The sequence below is a fragment of the Chelmon rostratus genome, chromosome 23, assembly GCF_017976325.1.
Source record: "Chelmon rostratus isolate fCheRos1 chromosome 23, fCheRos1.pri, whole genome shotgun sequence".
NCBI lineage: Eukaryota > Metazoa > Chordata > Actinopteri > Chaetodontiformes > Chaetodontidae > Chelmon > Chelmon rostratus.
Genome location: NC_055680.1, coordinates 3,232,972 through 3,258,804, shown reverse-complemented (window position 1 = coordinate 3,258,804; position 25,833 = coordinate 3,232,972). Strand labels below are relative to the sequence as shown.

Here is a 25,833-nt window from a genome sequence, read left to right as displayed (position 1 = left end):
ATGCTTTACATCTCGAGGAAGCCATTGTTCATTTAGACAGCACCAAAAGAATCAGCAGCTCTCAAGAACTCAGTGGGTTTAACTGTTTTACGTCTGCTTCCCTGCTGGCTTTCCAGTGTGCATCCACAGTGTAAACTCAGCCACATAAACAGATGAGAGCAGCGCACAGAGTTTGCAGAGATTGTGCAAGGATGAGTGCAACGAGTCAAGCCTGAGACGAAAGCAAACAGAGGCCAACAGTTTACACATCTCTCCGAATGTGAAAATGGGTTCAGAGATGTAGATCCGACTGCTCATTACATTATGGCCCGTTACGTTATGCTCGTAGGGGTGGAAATGCTGCCACACATCACTAAAACATTTGTTCCACTCTTTTTAGACAGGGAGGAAAAATCAAGTTGACATCCTGCGGCGGCTCAGACCGAGATGAGTCAGTCAAACTGCACTGTGGGAAGAGACAAATCCAACACAGCAGAAAAGTAATCTTGAGAGTCAACAAGACTTCAATATTGCAACCAATGCCCTGTCCTTTCAGTCAGGAACATTTCCAGACTGCGCAAATGGTAGCGAGGTTGGACAGAGCCTGTGTCCAGACCCTCTGGGCGGGGGAGTGGGTGGGTTTATTGTACCCTGCTTCAGTTCGCCCCATTTGGCGCTTTCAGACTTCAATGCCTGGACATGTTAGAAAAAAAGCTTTCACCATAACACAGCCACCACGCCAGACGCATAGGAGGTCCCTTTGTGCTTTGTTTTAGATCTTTATTTTTGGACATGGGTGGCTGGTTGGATGGAGTGATGGAGGAGTGGGTGTGAGACGGGAGGAGGGGGAATGGAGAGTGAATGGTTGGGCACAATAACTTCACAAAGACATGGGGAACAGGCGAATGTTCAGGGTGGAGCAGTATGATGCAGTTTTAGATTCCAGAACACCTTCCACCAGCCTTCCCCTCCGTCTTCCTTTTTGTGCACTTACACTCCATTCCGCCGTCTTGCCACCTGTTCTGCCTTTCCCTCGCTTCTCCAATGCGTAGCACACCTGCAACACACACACACACACACAGATGCAACCCACACACGCATTGCCCAAACCCAGGGCGCTCCTTAGACAGCAACAATAATGAGGACGTCGTTAATTTGCCCAAACGAGCGGGGGGCCTTTAGCGCAGGCGAGTAATTAATTAACAGCAACACTGTTACTTAATTAGCTCCACATGAAAGGAGAAGGGTGGTGTTGGAGGATGAGGTCTGCAGTGTGTGTTTATGATTAAGGGGAGATGGAGATTGATTATGAGAGCACATGTGTCTAACTGACTTCATGTAGCATCTGTGGATGTACCGGTGTGTTTTGGTGGGATGAGGCGTCCTCTAAACGGATGAGAAATGTCATAAAGGCTGTTAATGTGACAAACGCTTGCCTACGTAATGACATCTTCATGCTGTACATGTAAATATGCTAACCCGAACCCTCATGTGGATTTAGAATCATTTTGCGGGTGTCTCCAGGACTTCAGGGCCCTTTCCTCAAAGCCACCCCTTCCTTTTCTTGTCTCAGTTAAGCGCTTGTGTTCTGAACTGTGCTGTACGTGGGCATGTGCACGCATTTTCATAAACGCAGCCCGTTCCCACCCACTCCCCGCTTTCCCCGGCTGCTCCCTCGGAGAGCTTTCGCTTTGTTAGCTGCGGGCTAAAGCGGAGCCTTATCAAGCCAGATACCAAGCCGTGCTCCCCGCGGGTCACACAGCCCTCTCCGTGAAATCCCGCAACTCAGCATTACTGCGTGCCGTATACATATTCAGGCCTGCAACAGCACAGCATCAAAGAGGCCCTCTTAACCTCTGCCTTAATTCCTCTCATGCTCTTTTATAACTCATCCTAGTTGGCTTTGGTACACAGCATCAGTGTTTGTGTGGTAGCCTAAAGGTTGGAGAAGCTGTTTTGTGGTTGTTGAGGTTGCCATTGAAACCCCGACTGCTGCTGCTACTGCTGCTGCTGCTGCTCAGGGGGCCACCAGGAGAAGAGGACTGGCCCGCTCTGGTTCCCAGATATTTTGGACTCTCATTAGTTTTCAGGAAATGAGCATTTACAAGATTTGCATCCTCCTGCAAGAGTTTTCAAGCGTTTTCTCGAAGCGCGACTTTGGCTGAGTTTAGACTTTATAATAAAGAGTTCACTGAAACATATGCGAAACGCAGGGTTGAATGAGGGCAGGGGACAGAGGCGTGAAAGGGCAAAATACCTTAGCACAAGGTCCACTTACTGGAGAATCATGTCTGAATATTACCGTATGTTTAGTTTTGCTTCCTGTTCCATCTTAACCTTGGAGGTAGTCGTTTGTCAGAATAACCCCGACATACTAGCCTCCTTGCTGGCTGAAGAGGTGTAACCATGGTAACCTGTGCCACAGTGAGCTAATTAAAAAGATGTATAACTACGTACACCTAGCAAAGTGAAACCTTACTCACACTTAAGTTGAAGGGCTCTTTATGTTACACCAGGGCTGCCTTGACTGTAATATTTCTTCAGAAATAGCATGCACTTCGTGTACTAAGGGTGTCATACTCAGCTTTCAGACACAGCGAAAACTCTCACATGCTGTTTTAGCACAATGAATGATATGTTCATGCGTAATTTTATCAGCAGATGGAGTCAGCTCGAGCTCATTGGCCTTTTAGGGCGTCCAGAAAGCCCTGGAAAATTTCTCCCTGGAATTTTTAAAAAAATTAATTTTAAATTTCCCCTTAAATCATCCATTCAGCACCACCAAGTTTACACCTTTCCTCTGCAGATACTATTCCGTCATCGCGGTCATTTTATGCAGGGATTTTAAAGCGAGCGAACATTAGCCACCATAAGCTGCTCATCACACCAGACTGTATTAAGTTTGCAGTGGCGTATTGAATTGACTCCTGTGTGTTTTATTGCTTATGACTTCATCTTTTTATTTGCAGGAGGAACGCTGTGTTGCATTATCTTTTATACATTACATAGCTTTACTTTAAGAGACTGCTTTATTTAGCTTGGACGTGGTGGTTCGCGGCTAATGATCCGCCATTATCTGTGACCTCCCTGTCGGGACTGCAAAAGTAAAAGAGAATTTCCTTACGGGACTCCATAAAATATTCAATTAAAACACAGGCGGATGCGGCGGAAAGATTATTCCTCTGTGCATCTTCTGTAAGCTGTTACCTAATAATCCAGCATGAGGAGTGACAGGCTGCATAATGCGGCAGGTTATAAAGCCTGTGTGAAAGGCGGCAGTGTTGTGTTGGTGTGGATGTAAGCTGTGGCTCGCCTCTGGCCTTTCACTGCGCTCTAATCCTCTCCGCGCCTCTATCTGGATAGCTCAGACAAGGCGAGGTCAGGGGACACCGGGCTAATGCAATCATACGATTTAACCAGATAGAGAACAGCGGCGCAAGCGTGTGCGACTCTTGAGCTGTAAACCAGAGAAAATGAATAAAACGCTGTGTGAATGCACTCTGAGATGATGGATTATGATACACCACATCTCTCATTAAAACTCGCACCAGCACCTGGTTTAATACATCCAATATAACAGTAATAATATCACTGCGGTCAATTAGAATCTATCAGATAGGGCGTGTACACAACCAAAAGAGACCCCTCTGCGTTATTAAAGCGCTGACAAAAATAGGTAGGCTTTACAAGATGGGTTCAATTCAGCAGAGGCTTTCATTGGATTATTCATGAGGCAACAGGGAACTATTTACGAGACGATATTGTGTGAGGCCGTATACAGCAATAGAAGTATTCCTCTTTAATTTTCATATTAAATTGTAATTCAAAGCTTGGAATGTGAGCACTTAATGAAAACAAAGCCCGCTGAAAGCCAGCACTCCATGGTTAGCCAAATACCGCATTTGGTGGTTAATTTGGATTCATTGTTTTTCTTCAGCCGTCACCCTTTCTCAGTCATCCACCCATCCACGATTGAATGGAAAGCAAAGAATGCTCCAGTCCCCGTTATTAATTATGTATACAACTCTCATGCAAGTCCTATCTGGACTGGGACTGATTAATAATGAAACAGCGCTGTAATTACATGGCGCTCATCACAGATATTTTCAATTCACTCGTACCCCTTCTCTGCCTCGTCTCCTTACCTCTCTATTTCTATCTGGCTTTGTCCATTTCTCTTTGTGTCTGCTTCTTTAGCTTTAATCCAATCTGCTCTCATCAGCGTCAGCTTTTATCTGGCACGCTGTGGATGACATCACCTTGGAGGAAACCAGGGCCTTCTTTTACTGTGCGGCGGCGTCTGATCTCCTCTTTCTTGGTATCAGCTGGGACTTTTATTTTGGAAAGCTTTAGGTCCCTGTATGAGCGTCAGGGTACGAGCTGAATCAGCTCTGCCAATACAACCAATCAAATACCAACTAGTTTTCACCATCACGTCTTGGCATCTCATATAAACGAGCTACCTTTCTGAGCTAAGAGCACAAATCAACTTTTCATGCTTGGTTGGAAAAACAACAGCTGCTTTTTACATGGCCGACCCTCATCCTTCGATTGAAAGCTGTGGCACCCCGTGTTTGCTGTTCCAGACATTTGCTGCTGTACGGCCTTGTTCTGATGGTTCTTAAAGCCATCAGAAAGTGCGGTGTGTGCTGTGACTTTACACGGTAAGAAGGTGGAAGCTGGACTTATGTGGCCTGCACTTTCAAACTTGCCTTCTGACAGGAGTTGAATCAAGCAATCAACTTGTTTCCTGTGCAGGTCTGTGCAACACGTGGTTGAGATTTGGGAGGTGTGTGCATTGTTTCCTATGTGACCTACAGTTACCCACAACCCCCGTCTCTGCATGGGTCCACAAAGACCTTTAGGTGTATCTTCAGAGAGGCATAATTCCATTTTAGTCCCTGGTTCCTCTCGTTGAAATCCCCTAACCCCCTAACCCTAAGGTTCCTCGAATGGGAAGTTTTTACCTTTTAATGGGCTAAAGGAAGCCATGAATTGGCCATGAATTATCAATTTTTTAAAGAAAACTACAAGAAAATAGAGATGAAAGCCTGATGCGGATGTTGCTGTGCTTCTTTTGGTTTTGTACTAGCCTTTAATCTCTAACAAACTGACTAGCCGTGTGTTGGATTTGGAACGTGCAGTTGTCCTATGAACTGCAGTCCTGCAGTATAATCTGTGTATCGCTGGTGCGGGTTGTTATATTTTTCACATCAAGTCAGTCATGCTACCCATGTGGCTAATTATTGTGCATGGATGCTTTGGCACCGCAGCTCCAGTTTGAACATCTGTATCTGCCTTCCAGGACACCGATGTGATTTCACTTTTAAATATCAGAAGGGCAAACTAATGATCACAGGAGGCATCTTTTTATCAACGCTGAAAACAAACGCTCAGCTAAGAATGAATATTTCCCCTGAGCGTTTGCTTTAAAGGAGCATTCCGTCATGTTTGAAATGTTCTCTAGCTAATCACTACATCAAGCTTACAAATTCCAGTTACTAAAATCAAAGCACCTGCCCTTTATTCTTTCCTATAATGTTGTTAGGAGCAGCATCCTCAGCCAGGCGATGATCGCAGACATGAAGCCCGTCGTCGCGGCGCGCGGCAGCTTGCTTGACAGCGCGCCCCGACAGACGCCGTCCCGCGAGCCTCTTTGATTCAAAAAGCCACTTAATGATTTACACGGGAAAAAAACAACCTCAGCGACAAACAGTTTCTCCAGACGGCTTTGTCTGCGGTCTGTTGTGGAGACGGCAGAAGAAGAAGAGGCCCCGGCGCCCGAGTGGATGCTGTCTGTGTTTAGAGCAGGAAGCAGGAGGGCTCTTTGAAGGCGCCTGAAGTGAGCAGACGTCTCGGCAGCAGAGCAGATTTATAAAAGGTGTTAGTTCATTTATCAACATTTTCCTCCTGGATTGTGTCTCCTAACTGCATTTTCATTCCGGTCCGCTCCTGTCCTCTCTTCCAGCCTAACCTCAGTTTCCTCTCAACCTCTCCGCCGCCTCCTCTTTCATTTATTCCGCTTATGAATTGTTTTTGTTGTGGTCTGCACCGGTGAGGCTGCCGTAATGATTACAGGTGTCCTTTCTGCAGGAGCACAGGCAATTGGCTGTGTTCAGAATTAAGTGTCTGTGTATTTTCAGCATTCGATTACCCGGATTTATTCTGAGCGGGCTTCTGAGGAGAGTTTTGATTTGCGAGGCAAAATTCAAACCCTCACCGTGGAACTTCTGTCCTATCAGCTTATATCACAGGATAGCTTGGTCTTCATTTGGAGACGTTTGCACCCGTCTTCCAGAGGGCAAAACAAGAGAAAAGGCTTTGTCTGGGCCCATTATCTGTGACGTGTAGCTCTGCAGAGAAGGAATTGGAAAAGATGGCAAAGGTGACTTGCAGAGTTGGATTCTCGGTGTATAAAGATTCATGTTCTGGAGTTTTATGCCTGATTAAAGTGTCATTTAAGTTAATTAAATCCTCAAAAAGTTTTAAGCCTTTGTCACATCCTACGACTACCATGTTTATGGTTTCAAATTGTCAGGTTTAATGTAGAAGTAACCAGAAATTCATTATTTTTCACTAATTATCTATGTATTGCTCGCATGCCTGTCAGCACTGGGATTTGACAACAGGGGGAGTTTTCCACCACCCTGCCCTGAGCCATCCCACCACCCTCACTGCTGACCACACACCACTCACATTTAGACAAGGGCGCACACAAACACTTTAAAATATCAGAGCAGCAAGGATTGAGGTCACTAGTTCCTTCGTTAAGTGATCAGAAACAGACACCTGGTTGAAAGGTAGCTTCTTCTTCTTCTTTTGTTGGCAATGCCGTCTGAGTGAATGCCACCAGATGTTACAGCTGAGGTTCTACACACTTCCACCTGTTGCACCAAATAGATGCTTATGTCTCCCATAGGACGGCAGGAGAGAAGGGTCAAATACAGGTGACTCTCTGTAAAGACTGGACTGCATTTACTGTAGAATGTAGTCCAGTCTGATGCTTTTTGTTTAGCCACAAACGACTGTTCCCCTCAAAGCCACCAGACTCTGTTGACAGAAATAGTCATTTTACCTTGAAAAACACTTCATTTAAATTCAACAGAAAGATAATAAAACTCACCAGAACCATCTTGGTTAGTCTCTCCAGCAGTCCCCGTCTCTGAAATAAACCCTTAATTCACAGAGTTAGATGTGAAAATGTTCTGGCCGTCCCGGCTGCTTTCCCAGCAGCCTCTCTGATGCCTGACCTCTCACTCCTCTCTCAGTAAGACTGCAGCCTGTTTTGCAGCAATACTGGACCAGTTTCAAAAATTGTTGTCCCCATTAGTCACTCAGACACAAAGACAAGGGAAAATGGGGTCCAGGTTGAAAAATACTTTCCCACTAGACCACCAGTATGTTAGGTAGCTATAGTTTTTGATGACATCCAGCAGACCAAGTGAATCATTAAGCCTTTTCTGAAATATATGAAAGATTTACCAGTTGCTTGAGGCTTGATGATCATGATTTGTGCAGGCCGCCCTCCTCATTATAGCAAATCTATCCATAAAGCACTTTAAACTTAAGTTAAAATTCCAGTTAAGTTGTTTTTATGCATCAATATTGGGTGTCACAAGAGAGGATCACCATGCTTCTCAGATCAGCTCTTATCCTGCTGTGGGTGCATCTCGCCAACCCAGCCTGTCTCGCATCACAGCGGCACAGAGCCTTTTCATGTAATCAAGCTGTAATTATACCATAAGCAACCATAAATACTGCATCCATTTCCACGACGAGCCTTGTCAACGTCCTGCCGCAGAGAGTAGTTATTAGTTGATTGGTGGGCTGTCAGCTTTACTTCCTGTCAGAGCCGCTCAGGGAAGGCTCTGATTGGCTGGCACGGTGACAGAGGGTGACAGAGGGTTGACGGGTGCTGTGGGAGGGAAGGCACTGAGGGCTGTGGGCAAGGTTTCCAAAAATAGCTCGCGGCTGTGACAGGACAATGACGGGGCTGTGTGTGTGTGTGTGTGTGTGTGTGTGTGAGAGAGAGAGAGAGAGAGAGAGAGAGAGTCTGTGTTCACTGCAAAATCTTAATAACAGCAGCGCAACTAACCCTGCCCTATCATTAGAAATCTCCATAGACACAAGGGTTCAATGAATAATAACATGGGCAACAGACAGTGTGTGTGTGTGTGTGTGTGTGTGAGCGAGCGTGATTGAGAGATACAGAGGAAACAAAGAGAGAGAGAATCAGACAGAATAACCATAAGACACCAGTTGATCCTTTGGGACAGAGGGAGGAAGATGCTTGTCTCCCCCTTTTGTTCAAACTCCTATTTGAAATGACACACACGTGCACAATCACGGCACATTCAGACTCACACTCCCGCCACGCGGCCTTCCTACACACCCACGACTCTTGGCAGGGAGGCGCCGGTGGATGCAAAAAAACCCTCCTCCGACTGGGTGTGAGGTGCTGCGGAGAGAATCGACAAATCGGTGATTGATTTCCTCACCTGCTCGGGGAGAGACAGGCCGGGGGAGGCAGGTAAACGATGGAGACACGGGAGGAGAGAAAACAGATGTGGGGCAAGGCAGACAACGGGGAGGAGGAGAGTGGTGAGGCGGAGGAAACCATAGTGAGGATAATGAAAGGGCAGTAGGCTGAAAGAGGATATTAGGAAGAAATCAGCGGGTCTTATTAAAGCCTGGATTTTCCCTCTGTAAAAGGGTGAATTTCATCCCCTTTTATAGTTTTGCAGAAGGATACATGGATATAGATGATGGATGGAAGCTCAAACAGCTGTTTTATTTGTTTGTTGGTGTATCAGTGAAGTGTATGAAGTACACTGCAGACTGGAGTCTCTGTTAACAGTCACACACAGACAGATAGATCCACGTCTAGGCTTCACTCGTCTCCTCGCTGTGCTGCATTCTTCTAAACTAAGATGAACTGGTCCTGGATCACACCTTTAGCCCACAACCAGGCGCCGCCTCTCCCTCTTCACCTCCTGGCAGTTCTCATGCATCAGCTCAGTATGAGCCTGTGCATGTAACAGCTTAAGAACCACATCTCAGTAAACACCAGATTCAGGCTGTGCACGTTTAATGTGACATGTTGATCTGTCTGGTTTCATGAATGTCCGAATGCGTCGCTTTACATGTTGCTGCCACAAGGAACTGTGGGACAGCATTATCTCTTTCCTTTTGTAAAGGATGTTCAGTGTATCTGATGCTGCAGGAGATATGAAAGGCAGCACTGAAGCACCTTTCCTTAACATTTAGAGAACTCAAAAGCTCTCATCATGGCTGCCACTGAGATACTTCTGGATCTTAGTCCTTAACAAAAAAGACTACTGGACAGCAACCTTGATCCTCAGAATGGGCTCCATTCCCCAAGATTCTATCAAAGGCCTTTCATCATAAATGTGTAGTTTGGACTGCTATGACTTGTGCTAAGCAACAGAAGACGTTATAATAGATAATATATATATAATATCTAATCTGACCTCTTGCAGTCTTGCCCTCATATGATAAGACAAAGAGTTAAGAAGCTAATGAGAGTAAAAACGTGAGAAAGAAGGAAAAGTAGCCTGCCTTTAAGTCACAAACCACCACATCTGGAGCTTTTCCCAGAATGCCCTCTAATGATTAAAATCCAATGATTGGCTGCAGGCTGGCGTGAAACCACCTTGTTTGCTCTCAACTTTAATTGACTAATTGCTCAGATATTTCATTTTGCTCTGCGCACTGGAGTGAATTGTTATTGTGTGCAATCTATTTCCACCCTTAAGCACTAACACCCCTCCTCGAGTGGCGCGCCGCCGAAGAAAAAAAAGCTCATATTGATCACAAATCCTGGCCAAAGGCATTCCAATTAATCACCTCGTGGCTGTCCTGTTTTGTGCACCTTGGGCGTTTTGTTGCATTGCTGGCGTTTTATTATTTCAGCTCCAGATTAGCTTGGAAAAAGCAGGCGGGAGGCAAAATGTGCTGATGCATCTACTGAGCCACACCCTTTTTACAGTCAGTTACCTTCAGTGTTTTGTTTTTGGAAGGGTGAAATGGAGGATGGCTCCTGTGGGAGAGCCAAACAAAAGCTTTGTACTCTCACCCGCTCTAAATCATTCATGGCAGTATTGTTGCCGGGACGGCGGAGCGGGTTAGATCCTGACAGGTCAACATTACCCCGACGCTGCCCTCAGCTAACACCAAAACCTGCCCATCTTTCCCTAATTCATTGCGACTGCTGGCTTCAGTCAAGTGTGAGATGAAATAGCTGAGCTTGACATCAGTGATCAGAGAGAGAGAGAGAGAGAGAGGGAGGGAGGGGGGAGGGAGAGGTGTTCATAAATGTCTAATGATCCCACCTGGAGTCTGTCTGTTGTTGCAAACAAAGGCCATCAGTATGTTAAGAGGAGGAACTCTCTCTCAGGGCGTGGACGTGGTTCCAGAAGTGGAAACTACATGAATTCAAATTACTGCATTTGTGTGCAGTTCATTTATAATAATATAGCAAATAACACACGTGATAATTGTACTTTCCCCGGATGACGGGGGTCCAACAGACACAGAAGGTAAACTGCTGTATTATTAATGCCATAACTCTGCTTAAAATGATACCTGCTTCTCCTTCATGCTGCACTTCAGCACCCCTGGCCCCTGTCACCTGCAGTGCCTTTCTGGCTTTGCTGGATGTAATTATCATGAGCGGCACAGGCTTTCCTGATAATTCCCTGTAATTTCTGTGGAGTGTCTCGGAGCGTTTTCCCCTTTGTTGATCTGTTGTGGCAGGAAGGTTTGCACAGAATGTTCTCCAGCACAAACAAAATACGCAGTCTCAGGAGCGGTTTCCAACCAGCGACGCTTCACGACTTTGCGGTTTCCACACTGTCATGTTGTTTGGCTGAAAATAAGCCACGGTGGTGTTAAGACGTGGCATACTTTCTGATGATAATGTTTTGATATACATACATGTTGAAACTGTAAACCCATGTATAAGAATGGTAAGGTATTTTATGTATCGCTCTCTAATGCCGGGATCAGACTACACGAATCGAGCCTGATTTATTTTGTCGTGGCAACCGATTACCAGCATCGCGGCTGAAAGTGCGGGAATGTGCTCATCATTACTCCAGTAGCATGTGGTTAGCTAGCTGCTAATGCCAGGTGTAACGCTAAAGTAGCCTCTTTAATGCGGCCATCACAGCCGAGGCTGCTCATTGTAAATAATGAACGAACGGGTCAACTTTACAACTCCTCTTGCATTTGCTTTTAATGTTATAGCGAAACCACGGCTCTTTTTTTTCGGTGCACAATATATGGAGCTGACTGCTTATTTTGCTCCTGATGTATCTTGTAGCAACCAAAAAACATCCCATGGACATTAAGAAGGTAAAAAAAACCTGATTTTCATTGGAGCGCATCTTTCAAGCAACAGAATTATTTCTGCCTCGGAGCAGCTCTGCCTCCCACAAATGTTTGTTTAACTAAAACTCCTATCTGCTCTCATCACATCTCAGGCTTTAGTGCATCCACTGTTATTTCATATTAGGTGTTTGTTACGATCGCTACACCTCTGCGAATCCCGCTGCCTGGCGACCCGCTCGACGTAAAGGAACACTTTGTTTGTTGCACCTTGTATTTCACTGCCACAGAATTGAAGGTTACAGACTATTGTCTGGCCACAAAAAGCGGTATGTGTGTGTGCGCCTCCATGGTTGGCGTGATATGTTTGTTAGTTGGGATAACCTTCAACCGCTGCCCAGCCAATCGGAACAGGCCTGACGTGCCGGCTGCCTCATTTCTGGCATGTTTTTTTTTTCTCCTTTCACTTGTTTTTCTTTCCCAAGTGTGTGTGTGTGTGTGTGTGCAGGGGGGGGGGACTGTTAAAGTGACGTGACGGCAGCTTTTGTGGGGCAGGTCTGGATGTTAACACAGGCAGGTACAGACACACTCACACATAGACATAGGCAACAGACACACACTCTCTGCCTTTTATTCACGCATACTTACACACACCAGCGTATGGCTGCGTTCAAGGTCATGAAACAGCCCTGTGGAGGGAGGTAAATAAGTGATTATTGTAGCGGGAGCAGGAGATGAGTGTGTGGGCTTCTTTATTGTTATGCTAATACCGGGAGGAAGTGTTGCGAGCTATTCTCGGCCGCTGTCTGGCCGTCACAACCGCAGCCTGGTTAAAGATGACCTTTTTAGACATGCATGGATGCATATGAGACACTCACCCACGTAAACACACGCAGCCCATACGCACACAAACAAACACACGCACTGAAGTGGATGAGACACGAATGCCTCATTGTGCATGCAGCCACAGGGTCGTATATTCCACACACAAGTGCCCGCACGTATTTATTTACATGACCAGCTCCAATCAATTAGAGCTCATTACACACTGGGGACTAATGAAAACCTGGCTGGTTTTTGAACATGTGTTACATCACACATCTCAATGAATTTTATCAAGGGGTATGGTGGCTGAGAGGGCCCAATGCACTGCTACTTAATACCCCCTGAGACAACAACTGGCAAAATTCACTCAGAAGATCAGAAGATTCAGGACCACATTCTCACTGTTACAACTTTATTCATTTTTGGATAAAGTTTGGAAAAAGAAGCACATAGACCTGATGCCGTGCCTCTGCTTTTTTTTGCATTTTTTTTTCCTGCTGCGCTACGATTCCCATTGTCTGACATGCCGAAACTCAATAACGCACAGTCTGACACAATTGCTACCAAGATTCACTCACACAGTGTGCCATAACCTTCCGCAAGAACCATGCTGCAAATACCAAAAAAGCTAAAGTTGTTTATTTAAGTGTTGCTTGCAGCATTTCTGTATTTGCTCTTGTTTGATTTATTTGCAACATTTCTTTCAAAATGCGATGTATGTGGTGGGCATGCTGTTTTTTTTCCCCCATTTGCTTGTGTTAAATTGCGCTGAGTGGACAGTGGAGCCATGAGATCCAGCTGAAAATGAGTCTTAACTGGGATATTTTTCAATTAAACATCTCTTAACTCTTCTGAAACACAATGAGCCTTTTATATGATTATGTTAAGTTAACACAGGACTTAAAACATCAACGCTGACACTGGAGTGTGGTGAGTGTCTCTTTTCTAGGAATGTAGTGGAAATAAAAGGATGACAAATTATTACATCATCAAAACAGCACTGGTAGCTGCTCCCTGAACCTGTTTCTGGTGTACTGCTCCACTATGGCTTGTATGTGGCTGTCATGAATGAAGTTTTGTCCAGTTTTGTTTTTCTTCCTCCCATTTTTTTGTGTTTTGGACTTCCTGGTAAATGGGATGCTTGTAGCAGTGATCACTGAAGTGCCAGTGAAGTAGAGCTGCGTCCCTCTGCAACTATTTTGAAAATCTATTCATCATTTTTGTCATTTTCAAACAAAATTGCCAAACATTTGCTGGTTCCAGCTTTCCTCATGTGAGAATTTGGTGCTTTTCATCGTCATATATGATATGAAACTGATCATCTTTGGGTTTTGGACTGTGGTCAAGTAAAACAAGCTCTAAAAATAGATCACCTCAGGCTGAGGGGACATCAATAATGAGCATAATCATTAGTTGCAGGCCTACAATGAAGAGCAAGAAATGATCTGTCCTGCAAAAATTACAACAACTGAGCCTTCTAGATATCATCTGTCTCCAAATGTTGTATTGGATCTTTTCTTCAGAGCTGCCGATTTTTCAGCCGCACACAACCCCCCCCCCCAAAAAAAAGAAGAAAACAACTGTTTACAATGTTTTTCGATAATGTTTTTAAGTTTGCCATTTTAATCATCTTTTACACACATTATTAGTGTGTGTGCACGGGTGCATGTGCGTGTTTCAGCTGCTGTGTGCTCTCACCGACTTCTGCACATCTCAAAGTCAAATAAATATTTGTCATTTTGGAAACAAGGGACTTCCAGCACTCTTAATGTCAGCGGCCTCTCGCCCTCTGGTAGCCATCTTTTTCTATTTGAAATGTATGAGGTTTGTGGGAACCAAGCATGCCAGTTCGCATCCATCTGCTCAGATTGTAATCCTCCTGGATGATCCAGCTGCACCGAAGCCCTGCATTTATCCAAATTAACCTCCCCTTTAACACATCGCACTGCTCATGCTTTGCTAATGGTATTAGTAGTCCGGGGTTGACATTCAGCTGGAGCTGAACTCGGCTCCAAATGAACTCCACTGAATTCCAAAACTGCGTCCAACAACCCTGCAATGGTATTACTGAATTAGATCTGTGGATTGAATTAGTCCAATTTAGCCGTAATGGGCCCACTTAGACTCACATTCAATACCGCAGGCACCTGTAATTTGAGAGTGAGCCATTTGTTGCAAATTACACACTCCAGACCCAGCTCGTCTTATTTAACTCACATTGTGTAGGTACAGCTATGCATACACGTGTAAACACACACATCTGACTGCTCTGCAGAAACAATTTATGCATTTGTGTGCGTGCGTGTGTGTGTGCTGCAGAGTGTGGGTGTAGATGCTAATTTGGTGTTTCTGCGAGTGTGTGTGTTTGTTTATGTGTGTAATTATGTGCGTGCCTTCAGTCTATTTGATTAATGTTGGCGTTGAGTCTCGTGTGTGTGTGTGTGTGTGTGTGTGCGACAGCTCGCACTCAGGCGCACATGTCAATATGAGTGTCTAATGTGTGCGTGTCTGGCCTCTGGAAGTGTCAGATTAGCGGATTAGAGGGGAGAGGGCCTCCACCAGGGGACACACAGAGGCAGGGGGTGGGGGGGTGTGGATGGTCCCGTCGGTGCACTGTTCTCTCCCAGTGCGCCCCTCCTCCCCCATTCACTTTAAACCCCCCTGTCAACCCCCCTTTTTTTTTTTTTTATGTCTCTGCCTCCTGGTTGCTTTTCTAAAACCCATCTTTTTAAAAAATGTTCCTCCTTTTGAGATTTTTTTCATCTCTAATCCATTTTTTTTACTGCTTCTCTGTATATCATCATATTTGCCCTCCTCCTCCTCATCGCCTCTCGCCTGCTGTGTGTTGCTACTCCTTCACCTCCCCTCTCTTTCTCTCAGCTCAGTCTCTAACCCTCCCACTCGCTCTTCCTCGCAAATAAAAAAGCACAAAGCGAGGACGGCGGAATGGCTGCACACCAAGAAGACGACTAGAGAAAGAATAATCGGGTTCTGGGCTTGAGGTTTGGACGAGCTGCAGCCGTGGCGACGCCAAGGCCCAGTCGCTGCCATCGGAGAGCCCATAATAAGCCCGTGCAGCCATTTCTCACTCACTACCTCTGGCCAATGATTAGTAATTGCAAGCAGGCCTCGGCTAATCTGAATCAAACGGTTGCTCTCAGATGCAAGAGCCTTGGATCAGTTTTGCATTCTCTCACATAATACTGTGGTATAGTGAGGAAGCAGAGAGACCATATCACTGCCCTGCAGGTAGAAACTCCTCAGCTTGGATGGGAATGTCATGCTGAAGTGAAATTGAAGCTTTTAGCCCCAAGCCACAACAAATCAGGAAATCTCAGCATCTACTGAGTGTGCTGAAAGCTTAACACCACAGAGAATTTGGTCTTGTAAGTGATTTTGGAAACTAAGAGATGTTGTTTTTACAGATATGTCTCTGTAAAGAACATGATTAGGGTACAGGAAGGAAAATATTGCTGCCACGCTGCCCTTCAGAAGCTTAGAGCACACAAACAGGCAAGTTGAGGAGAAAAGGTTTGAAGGTTTGGGAATGGCTAGCCAACTGTAGATAAGTAATACGGTGAGACTTTCCATGAAGACCACATCTATCGTGTGTTATTGGGCCATTCATAGTGAATTATATTTGCCTTATTTATGTACAGTCATTTCATTTTAGCTCCCTCAGAGCACCCCTGCCCCTTCAATATGCCGTATAGGTTCCATTTCTAAAGCAGGGTGGTTGAATCAGGGGAGCAGGACTTTCAAACGTCTCTTTGTGCTCCTTCTCTTGGGCCTGGCCACTTGTTGGTACACTATCAGCTGAGAGTTTCAGGGTTCTGAATGCTGATAACTTGTGGTTCAGAGGGTAGTGAGAGTCATAGAGTCAAGTATTGGTCTGCATGTGTGGGTTTTCCCAAATACTCCAATGTGGAAGCTCCTCCTTCAGGGTCCAAAAAGGCCATGCTGCTGTTCCTGACGTCCTCTGGTGTGACCGTGATGTTACTGTCCGCTGAGTTGACGTGTTCTCTGAAGGTTTGCACCTCCTGCTTGGATTCTGACCTATGTGTCGTCCACATATCTAAACCAGAGGCTTGATGCTGTTCCTCTGAAGGAGTTCAGGGCTCTGAATTCGACTTCTTCCATGTAGAGGTTGGCCACAGTGGGAGATACAGGTGAGCCTGTAGTGTCGCCATGCTTTTGTCTGTAAAACCCCCCTCTCATTCCATATGTGTCTGAAGTATCTGAGTAACAGACAGATGGCTCGAAAGAGGAGTGAACCCGAGGAGGAGAGAAACCATCCCTCAGCTGAGGAGGAGGTCTTCAACACCACTTGGCCTCAGGTGACTCCAGCGATTCTTAACTGCTGTTACAACAGCCAGGAGCAGCATGAACCAGGTGGTGTCAGTGACCTCGATAACAACCCCACACAGGTTAAATACCTGAGACAGTCACTTGGAACTGAAGAAGACTTCAGACTTCTAGATTACTTAACTTTTAGCAAGACTAGATCAGCTGCTGTTGTTTTTTCTTCATCTTAATGAGGTTTAGCTACTGTCTTTATTATATATATGTTTTTATTATTATTATTATTATTGTTTTCTCTTACCATGTGGTACAACTTGGGCTGATTCTACTTACAAGTTCTGTTTGGGCTTTGTTGAAGCTTATTCCTCTGTGCCATTGATGTCCACACTTCAGACTACACCCCAAACGAACAAGAACACATGCACAAGCCGCTTTGATGCACCGAATCAGGCCACATTCTAATCATGGTCAGTCTTGCCATGGGTCCTATTGCATTGTCATGGGTCTCAGGGTCGGCTTGTCAGTATGTGCGCTACCCACGCAGATCCGAGTGGACTCAGGCGGGCTGAGGATGTGAAATATGAAGTGCAAGAGAAGCATATAGTACTAATCGTCTTAACCGCGGCACGTTAATTGGTGCTACATCTTGCTTCTGCCTTGGTGTTCTTTGTTGACTGCATTTTATATTCTCTGCTCTGATGGATGTCTTCAGTTCCATTTCAGATCAGGTCTCTTTGAGAGACAAAAAAATATATATATATTAAACGGTGCATTTATGCTAGCCCAGTGTGTGCTAACCTGCAGATGAAAATAGCCCCTAAAACTCAGGATAACCCTGCTGCCATGATATCGAGTAGCACAGGTGATACTGAGAGAATCACGAACACGGCCGGTCAGGAGTGTGATCTTTGCTGACTCTCTGCACACACAAACCATCGCTTGTGTAATTCAGTAAGAATGTGTGAGAAAAGGCTGTGCTGCCAAGTTGGCAGATGCTTCAGCAGAGGCAAAACATGGTGAGATCACATGACGCATCTGCGTGCGTCCCATATGGAAAATAAATTTCACACTTGCTTCACGCTCGATGTTAGAATTGCCTAGAATGATGCTGCATCCAAAATATATGCTGCATGAACACTTTTTTTGTTGTTGTTGTTGTTGCAATTTTTAAAATCTGGGCTTTCCTCTTTTCTTTCATCGCCACCATATAATATAGAATCTGAGCTCTGCTGCGTGTTTTCTCAAATGGCTCGTCCTGTAAAGCTCAGTTTGAACGTAATCATCTGTGACATTTTCATCTGAATGAAGTCCATTATGTTGCTCTCAATGAGAGAGTGGCACAACAGAAAACATGAAGCTCTTGCATCAGGTGCATTTTCTGTGAAAAAGCCTCAAGTGCACAGGAAGTGATGCACTTTACATTCGGAGTAGAATTAGTTCAGGGCTGTTAGCACGGGCAGCATCGGCTAGCTTTTTGTTGTGACTGAAAAAAACAGAGCCTCCTTCACTTCAATGAGACCGCTGGGTTGAAACAGCGGGGACATTGCAGGGCCAGGGTTGAAAAACATTAATAGTTGATCGGTAATAATCTGTCCAGAGGTGAAATCCGCCCCTTGTGCTCCTGTGGGGGGGTGAGTAAAATGCACATTTCATCTCACCCATCGCTGCAATCGCTCCTATCACTGAACTACGTCGTTTTTGTTCTCATAGCTGGCACTAATCTGTGCCGACAGGATGATCGTGCTACCACATCATCATGAAGTGATATGATAAAGTGTTTTGGGGCTCAACACAGCAGATGGAAAAGTCATGCAGCCGTTGTTGTCTTGCCTCTCAGATGAGGAACTCCTGTCTCACAGAATTACTGACATTACTGTGTAGTGTTTTGGCACCATGCGTGCCTTAAAACTTAAAACGCTTGGCTTCGTGCATCACATTTTCCTATCACCACCACCTGTAGCGCACCTGCCACTACCAGTGCGGCCCCTTGGGTTTCTGTGTGTGTAGGTGGGGGAGGGGTGGAGTTGAGGCGGAGGGCTAAGCAGCTGAAGCAGCAGGCAGAGGGCATCACCTGGACTTGGACGTAGACCTGGAGCAGGACCAGGGCATGTCACGGGGGGGTGACCAACAGGCTGGTGTCCGGCTGGTGAAGGGGCACTGGATTACAAAGCAGATGGGCGGAGTCAGGCTACACCTCTTTGTTATTCTGCAGAGAGAGCCTCGGCCCCACAGACGTGCTGTTTATTGTGGTTGTTGCTTTTAATGTCCATCTTTCCCAGAATTTGCTGCCTAAGTGACAGTTTTGAGAATTCATGCTCGAAACGAGAGCTTCCATCACGTCTGTTCGTTTGGCCGCCGCCACTCACGCCACGTCTCGTTAGCGTCTCTGTCTCTCAGAGGTTCGCCGTCACTTTTCATTTGCCCCCCCCCTCTCCGTTTTGCTTTCTTTATGCATCGTAGTTTCTGCTTCTGTCAATCCATTTTCACTTCAGTCTGCTGCACTTTATTGGTGCAAAAGTAAAACAGTTTTGCTAAGATAAAAGCAAGACATTTTGACATGACATCACTTCTCAGTGCATGTCAGATTTTTGGACACTGCTGTACATACGAAAATAGGAATTTGTCATCTTTTTTGTCCAAAGTGAATCCATAAATCCACTTAGCAACAGCAACATATTTCTTTTCACATATATTATCCCTTTCATGCCCCATTCCCTTCAGTCTGCTGTTCCTTCCTTTGTTCTTCCTTCTTCTTTGTCTCTATCTCTGCCATCATGCACGGCCATATGCAGGAATTTTCGTTCAGATAATCATGTATTCTTTTTTATGTAATGAGCAATTGCATTCGCCTGACGGGCTGCAGGGACAAAGTGTTTGCGTTCAATATGCAATCTCCTCTGCTGTCCTTGATTTGGTCTTGTGCATATAAAGCTGCGTCTGTGTGTGGCTGGGGGGGTAATTTGTGCTTTATCGGACGGTTGGGCTGAATATTGGTTTTACTTCTCTTTTCATTTAACAAAAGAAGTTCTCAAATGTTCTGGCAAAGGTTAGATGTTTTTTTCTGTCTTAGTACCACACTCACATGCCACGCACTGTGAAGCAAAACCTTTGTGGTGCGACTACGCTGTCGGGAACGGGCAACAGCCTCCACCTCCCTCATTCCTTGCATCCCCTTTGTGTTTCCATAGACAGGGTTTCTTAGCTGTGGCGGAGGGATGCGGCCTGGCAACCCAGCCCTGCTGCCAGGCAAAAATAGCAATATTGGACAATTCAGCAAAATCCTGGATTATGTGCAATGCCGGTGGCTTTTGTTTGCTTGTTTTTTGCCAGCGTTGTTTTTGTTGTATTTCTTGGGAACCATGGTATATGGTGAAGTGAAGGAAGTTAGGCAGCAAAAACATAGTTAGCTATACGTAAAGGCCACACTGCTTCCTGTGTCTGCACTGAATGTTGGCATGTTGGAAGTAAAGGTGTGGAATTTAGGCCTAGGTATAATGGGATGGGCAAATGCATATATGTAGACAAGTGTGGACACTCCTCTCTGACAGTGTAGAAAAACGATGAGCGTGTGATTCGACGTTTCTCGGCAGGTTTCTAGCCCTGCGGCTCTAACTGTAGTGCATACTGTCAGGTGTTGCTGTTCTTTTGTGTACCGCGGCATCACAGCATGAATCAGAACCTCAGTTCCTCTCCAGTTACTTCATTATACTCCCTAACAGTTACTTCATTATATGCCTCTGTCAGCATCAGCAGCTAATGGCCCTCAGACCATTAGTGTACTTTCAGAGCATTGAGCGTGGAGCCAAATTTGAGTTTGAGTAACAGATGTGGCATATAGAATTTTAATGCTGTTGCATTGATGTTTTAAATGAGGTAGATTGAGAGGCGAGTGTGAGTGAGCCTGGATGATTGTTTTAGCTATAATATTATATAGAGGGAGTATACATACTGTCGCACACTGGAGAAGGCTCTAAGGTTGTTTTTTAATTGTGCATGGAAAACTCTTTTCTGAAACACCTGTTTTGTGTCCATTTATTAATATTTTTCTGCAACGATAACCTACCCCACGCCTTCTGTGACATGAAATTTGTGCCATTGTGACAGTCGTAGCCACTGCATCACTCCCTGTGTGCATTCAAGTGCATGCATGTGCATGGCGGCGCCTGCCTCTCCTAGACTGTGTGAGAACAAAGAGCAGCCGGAGAAAGGAAACGTCTGTGTGCTCAAAGTCGTCCTTGAATATTTTTATCCCAGGTGTGTCTCTTCCAAGAGACAAAAGTGAAACAGCAGACGCTCTAATCAAAAATGGAGAAAAAGGCCACTTCATGCAATAAAGAGTGTTTTTACCAAAGCTGCCACTAAATGAAGGGCATTTTTTTCTGTATCAGATGGACTTATTTTTCTTTTTTCTTTTTTTTTTTTACTATGCTCCACATCTGTGTTGCTTCAAAACAAAGAGCGGCCCTGCTATGAATAATGAAAGGCCTGTACAGTAGCTTGGCATCTCTCCTGCAGTCTGCCAAGCAGACCACGACATCCACGGCCCACCGCCATGTTTATGGATGAGATGTCGCGCCCGGCGTACCGCAGGGACAGGTCGCAACCGGACCCTGCGAAATAAAAAACCCTCCGCCATCTGCACCGCTGACATTTCCCACACCGGAGAGAGAGCGCGAGCATCTGGTGTTCACCTCTCGGCTTGTGCAGGATTTGAAGTTGTCGTAATGTCACGCCGCCATGTGGTTTGTGTGCAGGAACCAGTGTGAGCCGCATGACATGTGTAGAATGCAGTTGGACTGTCTTGTTAGATTGTGTGTGTGTGTGTGTGTGGGTGGGTGGGTGTTTGTGTGTGCTGAATTCCAGTTTCTCTTTTCAGTGGCCTTGATATTGTTACCTCAGCTGTGTGTACAGGAAAGAGCACTGAGATCATCCAAAATGTAAATTTAAATTCTCGTGTGACTTTTTGATTGGATTATCTAGTGCTGGCTATGCAAGACTGTGACTTAATTTAATTAAATGTCACTTGTCTTAATTAGAAATTTCATCTTACCTGACTGAAGTATCTCAACAGCTACTGGATGGATTGCGATGATTTTTTTTTTCTGTAGTTGTATAATGCTTTTGTTTATGACCTAATACCTGCAAAGCTAATGGCTTTCCCGTAAAGTGTGCTTTTTGTGTTTTGTGCTAAATAGCACCTTTTAGCATGCTAACATGCTAAACAAAGATGGTGAACACGTGAAAATATCACACCTGCTTAGCATCAGCAATGCAGCGTTGCCTTGGTGAGCATGTTAGCATGTTTTAGTTAACATGAGGGTATATTCTCATGATATTTTATATATCATAAAATACTCTCTGATAACTGTAGTGCAACTGAAGTTTGGCGTGTATTGAAAGTTTGGAATTTGGGGAAAAGTTGTGGCTAAGTTATTCATCGTTGACATTCGTCTTGTGTGGATTTCATAAAAATCCATCCAAAAATTGTTGAGACATTTTACACGAAACCGGCAACCTCATGGAGGCGCTTGCCTTAGGCCCTGCGAAAAGTCTGAAGATGTCAGTTAGCATGGCGGTTCTGTGGAAGGTCAAAACTGAAATGAGCCAGCATCCATACAGGCTCTCTCTGTGTGGACTTACTTAATTTGAAGTAATTTAATCCCTTAGTTTTGAGTGTAAATTGTCTTGAATTTGAAATACATTAAAGTTTTTTGTCTTATTTTAAGACTTCTGGTGGCCCTGACTTCTTGTGCGCACCAAATGTCCATGTTTTAAGCACAAGAACGCTTAAATCTAACATGTGTTCACTTAAATTTGGAAGGCTGCGTTTGTAGTGTGTATCACTGTCCATTGTGTAAGTTTTAGCACACCCAAGATGGCACTTTGTCCCTGCCAACATAAACCTGGAATCTCTTCTGGGTGCCGCGCGCTGAGCGGCTTACATCAGCCCTCGGCCAAACTTTGGTTTACACCACACCTCATATGGTTTGCTTAATGATGCAGCACCTTGCTTACTTCACAGGCTTGGCCCGGGAACAAAGGTTGCAAGGTTTGAAAGCCCTTTCGGTTGCTGCTGAGGGCTCTTGTTTTCATTCCGGTTTGACGGACAGCCCGGTTCGGCCATGTGTCAAAGTACATTTGCGTCCCTCGGCGGGTGAAGCAGCATCAGTGTTTGCACTCGTTCAGACTTAAACACTTGCTCTGACCTCATTCTATAGCTGGGTGGCCTCGGCCTGAATAGGACAATACAAAGAGATGGAACACAGAGAAAAGGCCAGGAAAAGGAAGGAACCAAAGAAAATCTGAAAACTGGCCGTCTGCAGAGTTTGCAAAAGCGCTTACAGTAGCACAAAGAGCTCGTGACTTCATTTGTGTGTTTGTCTCCGTGCACAAGTGTGCAGGTATGTTTGTGTGCTGGTGAAATGAGTGCGTTAAAGGCTGCACCCACATCGCACTCCATTCCCCTTCTTCCTTAGAGGCTAAATTAAGTGTGACGGGGCATTAAAGTAGGACCAGGGCCGCGGGTCCCTCTGCATGGGAAATGGAGAGGTGTGTGTGTGTGTATGTCGATGTGTGTATGGGCGGGTTAGATTAGAAGCGAGAAGGTGCTGATGGCTTGTGCCACTGGCCAAGGTTTGGATCCTCTGGCTAAACATGAGCTCTTTCCAGACCCGGCTGGAGGTGAGGAGAACAGCCCGGACGCCAGGGAGGCCTCAGAGCAAGAAATACCAAACCACAAAACTCTTTACAGAAAGTTTTTCTTATTTGAATGCAGGGTCTGACTAATAACAGAGCTAATGACACCTTATACTTTGAGATTATAAAGCGCTTCGAGGCAAATTTGTGTTTTTGGGCTACATAAGTAAAACTGACTTGACTCTGAGTGCATCTGCACATAAGCTCTGGACGGGGCTTGTTTGGTAGTTTTTATTTCCTTATCTAAACCCGAGGTTTCAGGATATCAAGTGTCTTGTACTCTACAGACTGTGAAAACCTTTGATGCTAGGCTGAGGTCATCTGGACTAGACTGCTCAGCACTCTTTCAAAGGTTTCTTGAGAGAGAAACCCTTCTAAAGGGTTTCTTCTGGGAGTCGTTCCCTGATCCAAACCCAGGGCCCGAGGATAGAAGCTGTTTTGCAGTGCAGGGAGTTTGTGATTCGGGCTGCGTAAATAAAACTGACTCGTCTCAGAGCGCATCTGGGCTCATCCGAATGTTTCTTGTAAAAGGGATGAAGTAAGCTAAAGTACAGCAAAACCAGCAGAAGAAGTAAATAGGAATTTATTCAGCGAGTTTGTGTGTGGAAAACAAAAGTGGAGACATGTTTACACTTTCCCGTTTTTTTTTCCTTGCAACAGAAAGCGCTGCCTCAACTGCATTTTGTGCTGATAATGAAAAGCGGGTTTGTTTTCGTAATGACTAACGGAGGTAGCTGCCACTATCAGCAAACAGTCCTCAGGTGCAGCTCCCAAACACTTAGAAACTCCCCAGCGCAGCCGGTGTGCTCCCATCAGAGAAAGCGCCACTACCCGTTTGCCTCTCATGTTCATTTTGCTGTTGTTGTGAACCGTCAGAGGTGCAGCGTGACAACCCCAGCCTGCTCTTCCATGTGATTAGTCAGCTCTCAAACACAACATCGCTCCATGATGTGTGACACAGTCGAAACTTTTTCCCGACTTTAAGAAAGACCGCCGTTCCGTCTTCGAGGAAGTGAGCACCTTCCGCTCTCTCCCCGTTCAGTCGAGAATAAAAAGACGCCGGCGGTTTGAATGAGCGCGAGCTGGGAGCCGGGTGGCATGTGTGAGGTACAGGTACAGACGCTGACAGGCAGAAAGAAGATACAACCCTGCTAACCCCAATTAATGTTTCTCCCATAAGAGAGAGAGAGGGAGGCTGAGCGTCGGGGGTGATCTCATGAGGAGGGGGGGGTGAGCTCGGTGTTGCGGCGGCGCGTCGTGCTTCAGCTGACTAGTAATGAAGCTTCGCGGCCAAACAGCGCCAAACTCAATTAGCCGTGTTAGCGCTCCGTTTGGTTGTAGCAAGGGTTTTAGTCCTAATGTATTGACAAAGCCCTCTGCTCTCGGCCCTGGGCCCACTGGACCAGACACAGGGAGCGGTGCGTTCAGGTCAAATCAAGTATTTTTGGGATTCGGCAGCTGGTTTCAGATTTTGTGCCCATAATCAGTCACATGTGACAAAGATTCACCGACAATAATAGTACAAATGCTGCTAGTGCTGCTTGCAGCTATACCATTACCATGACAACAAGAGAATACTGCTAATGCTACTGCTGCTTGTATTCCCTCAATTGCTGCTACTATAAACACATTAACTCATTAAGGGGACCCAGGGCAAAACACTGTGATAATTTTCCCCAATGACACAACTTCTTAACAAAAACTAGTACAAGCACTGCCTTTGCTGCTGCTACTGCTGCCACTGCTGCACTACTAGTAATACTACTGCAGTTAGTGCATGCACAGTTGTGATGGTATTCCTGCTTCCATCGCTACTGCTGCCACTATCCTAAACATAATTAGCATACTCCTAAATTTATTGGACAGAAATCCAGTGCAAACGTCTATTTAGAATCAATTCAGGTTAAGTGCTTCCCATCCATAACTGGTATGGATCAGCAATCAATCTGAAATCAATCAAACCGCTGCGTCATATCCACCGATCAGTGCAAACCTAGTTCGGAGGATCTTTGGGATGGAATACAGGGTTCATTGTGATTATTGCTTTCAATCCAGCCAAGGTTTGCTCTATTTAAACAATGCTTTTTTCTCAGCCAACTGTTTATGTTGATAAGCTATTTCTATTCAGGTTTGTAATTTCCATAATATTTCCCTCTGGCTTTGACTGGTGGTATTGTAATAACCCCGTTCATGTCCAGAGGAGTAAACACTGCCCTATGAAATAACATTAACAGCACCTAATGACAAGGTGGAAAAATGTTGCGGCAAGAGCCTGCAGTCTCCTCACGAGTCAGCAGACTTCGAAACAGGCTAAATAACAACCAAATAACATTCGGCATTTCTTTACAGCTCATTTACACATGAAGGCTTACGTACAACATGGAGGATAAACTGTGCTTGAACCTCGGTCGTTGGGAACAGGGAAAACATTATGTATAATAATGTACATGGATAAATAATGTATCTTCTTGGAGTAATTAGAGCAGCTCCCCGAATACATTTGCCCAGATTAGACCCTGAGAGTATTTCCACTGTGTTTAATGTTGCATTCAATACTTGTTACACTCTGCTCCACTTACCCAAGTCATTTTTAACTCCCATTAACAAAACAATCTCAGGCATCGCTCCATTCTTAATAGCTGCATGTGTTAATGACGTGTGTTTGCAAGGGACAAGAGAGCT

At 45.2% G+C, this 25,833-nt stretch overlaps 1 protein-coding gene across 5 annotated transcripts in view; it reads left to right on the top strand.

Annotated features, from left to right (window-relative positions):
- Window positions 1-25,833, top strand: part of sorcs2 (sortilin-related VPS10 domain containing receptor 2) — a 283,675-nt gene that overhangs the window by 37,032 nt on the left and 220,810 nt on the right. The gene's annotated exons all lie outside the window — the stretch shown is intronic.